Source organism: Pseudopipra pipra, chromosome 6, assembly GCF_036250125.1.
Source record: "Pseudopipra pipra isolate bDixPip1 chromosome 6, bDixPip1.hap1, whole genome shotgun sequence".
In the NCBI taxonomy this organism is placed as follows: Eukaryota; Metazoa; Chordata; class Aves; order Passeriformes; family Pipridae; genus Pseudopipra; species Pseudopipra pipra.
In genome coordinates this window covers 41,927,357-41,940,791 of record NC_087554.1, presented here as the reverse complement: position 1 = coordinate 41,940,791, position 13,435 = coordinate 41,927,357, and the positions used below count along the sequence as shown (strand labels likewise).

Genomic DNA, 13,435 nt, shown 5'->3' with positions numbered 1-13,435 from the left:
ATGGCAGGTTTAATTTTGATTTAGATGTTATAGATTTTTAATACGGAAAGACAAAATATTTTAGAAATTCTATAGTCAGCACTGCTACAAAAAAGGAAAATAAATGGTGCCATCTCCTTCCCAAAACTTCCTATGCATCTGTCTGCCTCTATTGCTTCCAGAAATGGGTGTGACATACCAGATTTCGATTATAAAGAACTACGAGAAAAGAGTGCAAAGACTTCTATTTTTATAAAGCCTTACCTGGAAAAGCTAGTACTGCAGAGCAAGAATCTCCCCATTTTTTGACACTTTGTCCTCCAAGGATTAATACCATAGAAGCATACTGCCTTGCCAGAAAAGACCATTCCAGATTACAATGATTTTGGCCTCCTTGCTGGTCTTTTGTTTTAAGCTATACAGATATAGTCCCCATTGCACTCCTACTATTGGGATCTATCTACCTCTACACCTGAAAACAAAGCTCACTTTCCAGCATTTCCAGTAATCCAATGTTTCAACAAGAAAAATCAAAGAGGAGTTCATATTATCATAAAGAAATTCAATATTAGTGGAATAAACTGAGTTACACCATCTTATTTCTGGCAGAGAAGAGTTAAGGGAATAAAGGGGAAGTTCCCAGCTATCTGCCTCCATGAGATAGAGCAGAGTGGTGGCTGTCCCTGCTTTAACAGAGACTTTATATGAAGCCTTAGTTTAGCCACATTTCTCTGTCTCTCTCAATCTCTCATTGGAAAGATGATCTAGTCCCTCTAGACTCAGCAAGGAGTTCTGGGACACCACAGATGTGAATCTCTGCCCATTTTATGTGGGCATTACAGAACAAAAGATTAAAATTACTATGATTATTTGGGAAGCAGACAAAGCAGAAGAGGTAAGAAAGCAGCAGTGAGAAAGGCAAAGAAAACTGAAGTGAAATAAATTCATTATTCTAATAGGCCCAAGCAAGTGCAAGGTGCTTCACTGACACGTGGCACAAGGCACTACAACTCAAAGTGTAAAATATAACAAAACAACACTATTGCTAATGCCCAAGTTCTTGGCTTAATTAAATTTATTTTATTTCCTTCTCTCCATTCTGGCAGTGTAAAGAAGAATACACTGCATGAAGGCTGGGGGCACAAGTGCTGCACAGGGCTGAAGGCAGCAATACCTGGCAGCTGCTAAAACAGAACATCAAAGTCTCAGCTCCCTTTGAACACCCATCAGGCAAGAATCACTCCTCCCCTTCAGCTTCTTTAGGAGCTGGTACACTTAACCACTTCAGCATGTTTGGCAGTTCTGCAGGCACTTCCGAGGCAGGTGGTGCAGTGGAAAATCATGGGAGAGTCCCAAATCACTCAGTTCTCTCCTCTTTCCCCAGCGGGCAGAAACACACGTGCTGACCAAGCAGACCAGCTGACAGAACACAATTAAACACAGAGAACATGAAGTTTGTGTGACCTCAGTAAACTGAGTCAATAAAATCTTTCTTCAGGAAACTGATAAATCTGATGACAGACAAAGTCTGTCATTAGAGAAAGATGAGTAAAAGGATGTTCCCATAATTATATTTTATAGTATCAAGAGATGAGATAGCACACTCTAAAAGGCAGTTCCCAGACTTGTCTAGTATTTGTTAAAAGATCCCTCTCTGTCAGACCTTGTCTGCAGAAGATGTTCAAGTTGCACAAAACTTACTTGGATCACCCAGTGCCTGAAGTCTTTTCCATGACATTTCTATCTGCCTACAACTGCAGGCTAGGAGGTAGAGACTATAAGCACTAGTTTTATTTGCAGCACCTAGAAAAAGCTTTTAGATTCTCTCCATTTGAACAGGCACCCATATCTGTCACATTTCCTCCTCCAGTATGGACAGAAGAGTCTATGATGCAGTTGTGCCAGCCTGGATGGTCATCCCAACTGCATACGATATCCATCTTTTCTCCTTGAGGTTTGAGAAGAATATGAATGCAGGGATGGTGCTGTTTCCTTAGGGATTCAACTTTGCTGGATTCATTAATGACTGATTTTGGGTAAGCCTTTCAATTGCTAGGTCTTTTGGACTGTATATGGGTGTTGAATATTTCTACTGACTCCAGAAACCAAAAGCCAAGAGTAGGTATCTTCAGAGGAAGTGCAATAGCTTTCACAGGAATTTGTGGTTAAACATGAAAAAAAGTTACGCAATCCTATATTCCAGTCCAACCCAATCCCTTTTTCTGGAGCCAAAATGGAATTGTTTCCTATGAGTACAGAGAAAATTGTATAAATAGTCAGAAACTCCCAGACTCAGGAACACAGATGGGAACCATGGAATCACTACCTCAGGAATTTCATCAAGTGATTGCATGTAATTCTGAGCCTGAGCACATCAAAGATGCAGATGCTAAACCCTTAAAAGGACACACTAAAATGTTCCAGCCACTTGTGGAATAATGTACTTTCAAGACTACCCTCCTAGCATAGATAAGGCACATCAAGAGAGGACAATAACAAGTGTCCACCAAGAAATCTACATTATAAACTGTTTCTTTATACTTCATGCCTTTCATGTTTTAGCAAATGTTCTAAATAGAGTAGACTTTTCTCAAAGGCCACAACTGGTACATTTCACAGAAAAATTGATCTGTAGTACAGAAAATAGAATCCAAACATGGCCTCCAGAAGGCTCAAGTAACATTTGCTAAGAGGTTAACCTTCATGTTGTGTACTGTATTTAAGGCTCTTGAGACTAGCTGGAGTATAAGACAGTAAGCAAGCTCTCACATAAAAGTAATAGTGTTAGAAAAAACCTGAAACTAAATGACAAGAGTAGTTGTTACCTAGTTTTGCTACCTGACAATACACACCATAAACACCAGAGTGAGATTTTGACACACAATACCCAGACAACTGTGCATTTTGTAGCAACAATCAGGACAATTCACAATTGAAGTTACATGATATCAAGAGTTTAGATAATTTCAGAGGGACACATGCAAACAGCAAAATATCCAGCACCACATTTCTTTTCTCTTTCACAGAAATGCTTCTCAGCAACACAATGTTTGCTGCACTCATATTCAGATTCTGCAATGCTTTAGAAATCCTAATATGTTAACTTTTTTTTTCCTATTTAGAAAATATCAATAAAGAAAACCATTGCACTACATGAATCACATTCTGTCTCCTGCACCTCAAAACAACCTAGAAATTGGTGCATAAATTTTGTTCTTTTTACACAGATAGTAGAGGATACTTTCATATTTAAATCATTCGGGTTACTATCAGCAGCAGGAAAGTGGAATTTCAGAAACAAATGAAAACACGACTCTGACCTTTGAAAAAAACAAAATCAGTTACGCAAACAATGTCCTGAACAGAAAAACAAAATATTTAAATGGGTAAAAATGTATTGGATCCAAGTTTCTTGAAATATACCAGAATAATCCAATTATTAAAACTGAGTTTTCAAAATTATTTTACTAGTACTTATTATTTTATTTAATACTTTAAAATGTATTATATGTGTATATTTACATAAATAAAAATAAAAAATAAAATACTTGTGAACTTGGATAACAGATAAAGTTATTATTTCTGTGGGTTTTTAATTAAACTAATTCTACATTAAACACAGCTCCTTCTTGAGGCTTTTCAACTTTGAAGAAAGATAAGCAACTTGTCAATATTCAAAACCAAACTCTATGAAAGGCAGCTTTTCAAAAAAATCTTTATAGAAATCCTTTTTTGGAACTGTTCATAAGGGATAACTCTAAGCTTCCTTGATTTTTTAGTAAGGAATTTTGAAAACAGAAGGCTAGTGGGATCACTGTCAGTAGAAACCAAAATCTCATTCTCTTGGAAAATATTCTGGATATATCATATGAAGTTCTCTATTGGAAAGAGATGTGTTTATCAAGGCACCACATTTTAAGAGCAGAGAAGTCCATGAAGAATCACTTCTGGGGCTGAGAATTTCAAGAGCCTGTGCTTAGATGTTCCACAAACATTGTTTTCTTTGTTGATTTCTTCACAAAAGATGAGACTGTGTTCTCTTTGCCATGTTGACTGCCTGAATTGGAAAGCCTTTCATTGTTGTTCCAATTATCATCCACCAGGAGATATTTACAGAGAAGTCAAAATCTTTAGCATCATGAGACTGTCAAAGAATCTTACACCCAAGAGTCTAGTGGAGCCAAGATGAGAAATTTATTGAACAGAACACTTTCTAACAAGTTATTTCAAGCTTTTTCTAACACCACAGTTTGGGATCTTTTAGGAAACAGTCATGGGAGGTAGAAGTCGCTTCACTAAGGAGTATGTTGTCTTTAATGAGTAACGAAAAATTCTCATTTCAAATTCAGAATATGACTGAAAAGTTTTTCTGATCTAAGTACCAGTAGCAAGAAACAAAATTCCTGAACTTACTCATTTTCAAGTCTCAGCATCTCCAACTTCTCAAAATGCTAAGAGGTGTCAGCTTATCTTCATTTTACTCATCAGCACCTTTATTCCGGTATTGAAAAAGAAATAGATGGTCCAAGACTTGAGGTTTCCTCCTCTTTTTCACACGCTCTACCAAACATGAAAGTTTTCTGAACTGAATTTTGAAGAAATCTCATATTTTCAACACTGAAGACATTCATGGCCCAGCTTGGCTACACTCTTCACAGAGAAGATTCTAATTTTTTTTTCCAACAATAAGCAAATAAAGAATTCTTTACGGATACAAAAGGTTTGGACCACATAAGTCACAGCCCTTTTGCTCCAAAGGATGACTCTTGCCCAGGCTAAGCACCCCTGACAGACAGCTGCCAATAGCATGTACAGCACTGCCAGATCTTCTTTGACTAACTTTTCAGTTAAATCCAACAAGCCAGATTGCAGAAAGATAGAAAGGGTAGTGAAAGACACTTACTGAACCAGATGCAGTCAGAAATTCAAGCAAAGAAGTCAAGCAACATAGAATCATATAACGTCCTGAGTTGGAAGGGACCCAGAAGGATCATCGAGACCAACTCCTGGCCCTGCACAGGACAGTCCCAAGAGTCACACCATGTGCCTGAGAGTGTTGTCCAAACGCTTCTTGAACTCTGGCAGGCTTGGTGCTGTGACCACTTCCCTGGGGAGCCTGTTCCAGTGCCCAACCACCCAGCAGATGGAACACAAAAAATGTCTTTGATAACGTTCTCTTACTTTGAAACTCCTACTAAAGGTTGTTGTCTCAGTGCCAGTTTTAAGTAGATTTGGATTAGCCAGGCTGGTTTGGTAGCCCCCCACCTGGTTTGCTGCGAACAGTACTTGGATAAGAAATGTTAATAAAAATGCAATGTGTGCAATAGGAGCATGTCTGGAAACTGGCATCATTAAGCACTATCTACTTTTTTTTGCTCCTTCTCCCCTCCCTTTTTTTTTTAAAGAAGATATCTTTCACCTACTGTTACAGAATGAAATCCTAGAAATAACTTTCCTGCTTTTGATAAAAGATTCTTGGTATTCCATCCTGACATTGCACAGCCTAGCTTTAACAGTGCACTTCAAAATCTTTGTAATTGGCACTGGTTCTGGACAATTCAGCTTTTCTAAGTGACTAAAATGCTTTCTTGCTCATTACCAACCAAAGTTCTCTTATTCAGAGCATTTTGGTCAAATTACTCAATGGCTGATAGTATCCAGTGTTGGGTAAAGACTCAGAAAGTACTACTAACCACAAACAGTACTCATTATTATAAGTCACGCTATTCCCTAAACAAAAAGTTGGTGTTCCACAGTGGAGTTCTGGTTGACCCATCTTCAGATTACACAATATACATACACCTATGAGATAGTAAAAAGGATCACCAAGCAGAGCTGTCACCAAATACATAGGGAAACTGAAATAATCCTGACTTTTTTACATTTTCCCCTCCCCTTTTTTCAAAAGAGGTTTTTGCTAAACAGTGGATCCCTGCATGGTTCACAAACAGTTGCTGCTTGATATCTGCAGCCCAGAGAAACCCTGGAGAATAACAGACTGACATGGAGCCAACAGAATGCAATTCAGAAACTGGTGTCAGCTACAAAACTTCACCAGCCTGAAAGCTGGGGAAAATTAGGTAAAAGCAGGATCTTGGCAGGAAAGGCCCACTAATACTTTCAGGGATAGGGAAAGGGGTTTCTTTGTGCTTTTGCAGGGAATTCCCATTTATATCACAGTATAAAACACCAGAAAGAATGCCAGGCTCATCCTGAGCAAGTCAAGCTAAAGCAAGACCTCGGCCTGGATGGAAAATATGAATGTGCATTGGTGGTGGAAACTCCATTGTACAATGGAAGGTAGCTCCAAAACAAATCCTAGCAGGAAGGAAACCCCTTTAGCCCTTTTTGCTACCTCCTGCTGTGGCATTTGTACTTGGTCACTGAAACCCTTAACTCAGCTGAGCTTGATTCCAGGCCCTTTGGCTGCTGACTTCAGAGGGTTGTCCAGGAACTGCCCCACATGAGGGCTGCCTTCTGGACAGGCTTTCTACATGGATCTCAGATCACACCCTACTTACAGGCTTACTGAGATAGCAACATAATCCTGATCTAATTTCTCTTTCTCGGCTGCACAACACCGATGTCTTCAACATAGTTGTTTAAGACCTTTGCTCTCACCAGTAATCAAACTTCCCTTTAACACTAGCCTATAGACACCTCCATTTTCTTGAGGTGAAAAGGTACAGGGCAGACCTGCAAACTTTCAAAATATTCACAATAAGTTCAACTTCAGTACAGTGCTGGAGAGCATGAGGCAAATGAAGGAAGAGTTGCTAACCCCATCTTGCCTTTCATAAGCCTGGCTTACAAAGGGAACTTCCATTTTTACAAAGCAGCATTCTGTATGTCTGGTAGGGAGGATATGGAACATGCAGGTCTGAGATTTCGAAGTGTGACCCATGGGAATAGCACAGTTCAAAGATGGGCCCATTCGATCCCTCTGTTCTTAGGCCAGATGGACCTGCCCTAAGATCAATGCCAGAAAGGACACTCTTCTGGGAACCTTCCCAATGCCCTTCTCAGCTGCACGATGTGAACTAATTCCAACAGGTATGGCATGGTAGCACAGCTTTCATTAACACCTCACTACCTGTAAGGCCAATCAATGGATAAAGCTTGAGATCTTTGTGTGGGGAAGAGTCACAGATGGATAAAAATATTATTAGAAAAAGATTTTAAAAAGGGGAAAAACCAGACATTCGTGGGATTCCCTGCTCTGTGCAGAAGGAAGGGCTGGGCTGGAAAAAACAGGGCCCCAGGTTCCTGCCAAGCTGTCTGAGGCCCGTCCTTTCCAAATAGCTCAAAGAAACAGCCAAGGCTCCCTTGTAACCCTTTCATAACTCCTCTAGAGAGGGAGGCTGCTGAAGCCAGTGCCACTCCCACAGAGCACCAGACTACAGGGTCCCCTCATTCCTAGAAGGCCATAAGCAGCAGAGTAGATCTCCCCCACAAGAGCTACAGGCACATTAACCCTCTGAATACCACTCTGGAAAACAACTATTTTAATGGTGAATTGGAGGTTTAAATAAATGCAGAGGAAAAGCAGATCTGCTGGTCACTTTGCAACATGAAATACCTAGAACCTACATAGCATATTTCAGAGACATTCGAAATCAGGGATAACAGGAGGAGATTATGAGTCAAGTAGTGCAAGACACTAAAAAATTTCAACTTGTTCTATATTGAATTAGGTATTTAATAGAACAGAAAACTGCAAGTAACTCATCACAGCCAACAAAATCCACCCGTGGCAGCTGGAAGCAGGAAAAGGAGAGTTCACTACTGAAGAAATGGAAAAAAAGAAAAAGAAAAAAAACAACTGCAAAAATGAACTGCCTATACCTGTTGCTCAGTTTGACATTTACTGCAATAATCAAAGAGAAACAAGTGCATGTTAATAAAAATTTCAGTGGTTAGCATGGGCAGAAGCCAACAAGATATTGGTATATGTAAGTTGAGTTAGAAAATAAAGATACACTAGTGTTACTTACATGAAATTAATGTTTTACTCCTACTTGATGTACTATTTTCATTTCTTGTCATCTCTATAAAGATAGCCAGACAATTACTAGAGAGCCGGGAAAATTTCCATTTAGAATTTGAAAAGAATGGGACTGTTTAGTTTAGGAGAGACAAACAAGAAGGGAGATGATAGAAAGATACAGGATAAATAGTGCAGAAAATAAATCAAGCATTTCTGTTTGCCTTCATGTAATCTTATTATAGGTACAGAGACTTTCAGCAAATTTTGGAAAAAAATTAAAAATGGAAACTTTTGTATAATATGAAATTCACCTGTGGAACTCACTGCTACAGCTTAACAGGACTATATTTTTTGCAGAAAGTAAAAATATATGATTAACAACAATATCCACACCAGACTACATAGAACAAAGTATTGTGAGAACTACAAGCCAGCTGCTAGCTGTTGGAGGGCAAAATCAAGTTTTCCTCCAGACAGGGAATTTCCCTGCTGCCCATCAGAACGTTCTCTGAACTTCTACTGAAGATGCTGATGATAGTTGCTCTGAAGCACAGGATATGAGAACTAGAGGGACTAGTAGCCTAGTCCAGGATGGCAAATACTATGTTTACATTAAAATAAGGTCAATTTGTGGAGGCAGCTGTAATGAGAAAACCCAAAAACATTATGCAGTACTGGCTTGGGGGAAGGTACAAGACCCCCATCACTCCCATCCACCTGTCAATATGGGCTGTTTGCTTGGAACAGTAGGAAAGATCCTCATCTCTTCTCTGAAAGTAAGTCATGTAGTCAAAAAGAAACCTGTCTCCCCTCAAATTTGCAAAAATCGTAATTGTCCAAGGCCAGCAGATACAGGTAATGCAGACACTGTGGCCTCTGTGCTCAGCCACAGCCCATCCAAGGGAGGCACCAGGCTACAGCTCCAGCAAAGCCTCCCAGAAGCAGCTGAGCAGAGTCCACACTCACACAACTCCACTGGTGCCCTGTTCTGCCCTGCTGCAAGGCGCCAGTTCTCGCCTCCGGCTCACAGCTCCTATAGTCTCCCTCCAGGCAGCACAAACCCCCTTTGCCTCTGGATAGGGTCCTGTGATTAATCTCACTTATTACTTCGGAAAAGTAACAGTGCAGCGGCTGCCAGCCAAGTCCGACTCAACGTGTCTGGGGAGCTGAGGCTGCAGGGCCAGGCCTCAGACTGTCTGGGCAAGTCACGAGCTTTCTGCCTTTCCTCTCCTGGAGGCTCCAGACAGTCAGAGCCAAGGCCTAGCTGTGGGAAGCAGGGATCCTGCAGGACTGTGCCAATCCATGGTGCTGAGGCTCAGGGCGATTTCCAAGCAGGATGGAGAGCAATTGGCCCTGACATCACAAGTTTCCTTAGTGTGACCAAAATATATATAGAAAAAAAAATACAAGGCAAGTCATGTATTTCTAAAGTTTAAGTCAGCAATTCACTTCCACAGTTAACAAGTTGTCACTGGTGACCCTGGAATGCGTGTGTGGAAATAAAATAAAAAAAAAAAAGATAAGAGGTTGTTGCGGAAGGAGAAGGCTGTTACAGGCACAAATATTCGTGGTTGCATGAGTAGAGGAAGAACATGCACAAACTAGAAACAGGATGAGTTGCAAGAACATACAGGCAGTAGTTCTATTTTTTGCCTGCCCTCCTCAAACCTCCTCTGAGCAGAAGGTAATAACAGAAAACTCCAAATTCAGAGCTCTCAGAAGTGCTGCCTCTCAAGGACCACAGGCAGTGTCATCATGACAGAGCTGCGGAGGCGATGCAAACAGAGGTCACAGAAAAATCACTGTACCCACCCTCAATTACTCCTCTGCCGCGAATAAAGAAATTGAATTACTTTAGGCATTAAGGTAAGCAAAAAGGGAAGAGAACAAGCACTGTGGGGAGACAGGAACAGACATGTGGCTATGCTAGCAGAGGGCTGGACTCAGTGCTGTTGGGCTGCTGCTGCTCTGGCACTTCTGTACTGCTTAGCCAGGGAGGTGTTACAGTCAACGCAGTTTGCTCAAACTGAACTGAGGGCTTACTGTGTATCCCTCAGTGCTTGCTGCTTTCCCCCTTCATTTCCTCCAGGGGCATCACTGCAGCATGGCCTCCAAGTTACCTTACACCTAGATGCTGTGCAAACAAACAGGCTGTGAACACTTGGCAAATGCAGCACAGGACAACAGTCAGGCAGCCTCGACTTTGCAAGAAACTGCAGGGAGCTCAAAACAAATGATTTGGAAGAGAATAAAAGTCATTACCAACCCAGAACTACAAGGCAACACATATGTAACACAATCAGCCTGTGATTGCTGTCTGGGGTCTTTCAGGCAAAACTCAAAGACTCAATGAAACTAGAGAAGCCAAATACACCATTGCAGAAAAAACTCTCAAAAGACATCTGGGATTCTTCCTCATAAGTCCAAAGGATATATACTTAGTATGATGAGAACAGAACATCTGAAACCTAGAATGTGTCGTACATGTACCCATAGCAGTAAATGAAGTAATTCTTGGAGGAGAAATCCACTGTCTTTTGCAAAAAACAAGTGGCATAGCAGCTGCAAATTCCAGTGCCAGAAGCCTCAAGTAACCTCTGACCGCTGTCCCCATTACTAGGGGTTATGCAGCACTTTGCCAACAGGTACTTTAGTTTATGTTCTGAATCAACAAGCTTCACTCTGTTAAACAGCTGATTTTTTACCTTTATTATGCATTCAAGATAATGCTTTATCAAGAGCAGTTCTAGTACGGTCTTGGCTTCAGTGACTGGTAGTTTCACTGGATAATGAGGAATTACTTCCATATTTGTGGTCCTTAGATTACATTATTAAAATTGTGATAAAAATAATATATGGCAACCTTAAATAATTCTACTGCAAAACATGTAATCACGTTTAGTGCCTTTACAGCACAATGTGAGGGGGTGACAACCCTACCCAAATAATTGAGTGAGGACTCAACTGAAATAGGGCACTGAGACAGGACTAGGATTAGAGTGGGAGAAAACAGATATGACATAAATTCAATGATGTACAGAGGGTCACAAAGGCAGGTCTGCAGTAAATGTGGCAGATGCTGACAGCCATGTTACAGTAGTCAAAAGTAAGCCCACATACAACTTGGAACATCTCACCTGTTGTGGAGCTCTGCAGGCTTCTTTGTTTGAGGTGCAGCAAAAGACTAAGCCATCATTTGAGTGGGAATAGCACCATTGCTTATAGAAAGTGACAAAAAAAATCTTAAAATGCACAGCAGTGTAGATTTATAAAACAACATTTTAACATATTCAGAACTGTCCTCTGTCTCCATATTACAAACCCAAGATCTCCTTTGCCTTTTGGCAATAGGACTACTAATTTGGCACCTCACCTCATACAGCCAAAAGAATTCAACAGAAGAAGGAGTCCTTCTGAGAAACATTTAGATAAGTCAGTACTCAGAGAGTGGGTATTAAAGGGGAGAAAGATTTGTCAACAAGAATAGTCCAAATCCTATAGATTGCAAACATCAGACCAAAATTTTCAAACAAACCTCAGCAGCACTAAAATGGCTTAGATTTACCACAGTCATACAAAAACTGTAGGGACTGCATTTCAGAGGCAGATATTTGAACTGGAGCCAACTGCAAGCCAGAAAAGAGACCCATTTACAAAACATTTTCATCCTTGTCGAATTCTGCAAGTGATAGACCAGAACCTTAATGGAACAAAACAGAAAGCTTTTCTTCAGTTATCCAGCACTTAGCACAGGCTGACACCCATCAGATGACCCTCTGTGAACTGCTTGCTCCAATATAACTAATCAAGTAGCAAAAAAGGCATTTACAATACAAGATAGCAATCTCCATATATCATGACCTTGATATTCTTCTTAGAATTCTCTCATAAAATACAAGTTCACAGACCAAGTAATCCAGCACTGCCTCAAGAATCCCTTTTTTTTTTTCATTTCCAGATTTACAAAAAACTTTTAACTCCCAGTATTCTGGCCATTCAATAAAAGCATCCATAAAGATAAAATAACTCAATAAAGAGTCCTAAGACATCTTTCTGTCACTTTCTCTGAGGACAAAAACCAGAGCAACTGAAGTACTGAAAGACTAAATGATTCATAAAAGGTTTGAAGATGGAATCTTTTATCTGTTGTGACGGGAAAATTCTGAAGCATTTTCAGATTGCTGTAGAAAATAAAACAGAAATTTTAACCACAAGCATTAAACTATGCACACAATGCTAGATGAGGCACATCCCTGAAAGTCATTCAGAGCAGAGTTCTGGGCATTAAATGGTGGGGTTTGCAGCTATATCTGTGAGCCCATGAAAAGGTGCAAGCAGAGTCAAGAAAAAGAACGGAAGCTCTAGGACAGCCTGCATGCTGCTGCTCTCCCAAGCCATGTAAGAAGAAAACGTCGTTTACACCTATTGGATAAGTTCTTTATTTGGATTAAGTAATAGCTTGCCTGGCTGGGCTCCAAGAGCAGAATCACTACCACCTCTCTCAATAACTTTAAATCCCAGAGGCAAACATTGTCCTGGAACAGAAACAGGCCAGGAATTCATTTCTCACATTCTTCTTCTTTAGGCAGGGTGAAAAGCAGTGACTGATGGAATAAGAACAATTTTACTTGAGCTTTCCAAATCCCATTACAATTCTCCTACTGAAGGACCCTTGTGGGAAAGGATGACCACTCTGGTCACATGCCTTCTGCACTGTGTGTCTCCCTCTCTCACCTCCCTCCATTTTCCAGCAGCATTCAGATGCCAATGACAAGAACCAGTGTTTTCATGTGTACGGTGCTTTCCAGTCCTAAACTCATGTGCTGGAGAAGCTCTGCTTCATTATTCTGTTTTAAAAGACAAAAATGAAAGCTTAGGTAAAGGAATAAATAATATTTACTGGAGTGGCAAAGGAAGAACTCAAATCTCCAGCAGTTCTGGGCTTGTATTCAGCCTAGTTATCACAGCAAGCTTGACTTGCTCCTAGTCTACAAGATCTAGACTTCTGTGAGTCAATCTTGCTACTCTTTCAATCCCAGGAAGAATGGTTTTACTGCAGAATCACAGTCCTCTGCCCTGATTCCCATGAGCATACTAGCTATAAATATAAATTCCAACGTCCAAAATTCATATGGAGCATAAAGAAGCCATCTGGAAAAGAAAATCTAATTAACACTGCTCTATCTATGCTGTTCTATCTTTGAACAATCTAAACTTGATATTCACTGAAAAAGCATGAAGATGAGGACATAGTGGAGATTTTTGCAGCATTCTGCATATATGTCTCAACACTAGCAAACTTGAACTTACAGATGCAGAGAAATCAAAGATAGACATTTCCCTCTCAGTCTACATGTTCATCCAGGCCCTTATTTCACCATGAACCTGACAGCTCTGGGAACATAACTATTATCATAGGCCTAGTTTCCAGATCTGAGAAGAACGATTACTAAGCTCTTAGATAGAATC

General features: G+C 40.3%; 1 protein-coding gene across 2 annotated transcripts in view; it reads right to left on the bottom strand.

The window, feature by feature from the left end:
- LOC135416077 (G patch domain-containing protein 2-like) overlaps nt 1–13,435 on the bottom strand; it is a 303,891-nt gene that overhangs the window by 205,198 nt on the left and 85,258 nt on the right. The gene's annotated exons all lie outside the window — the stretch shown is intronic.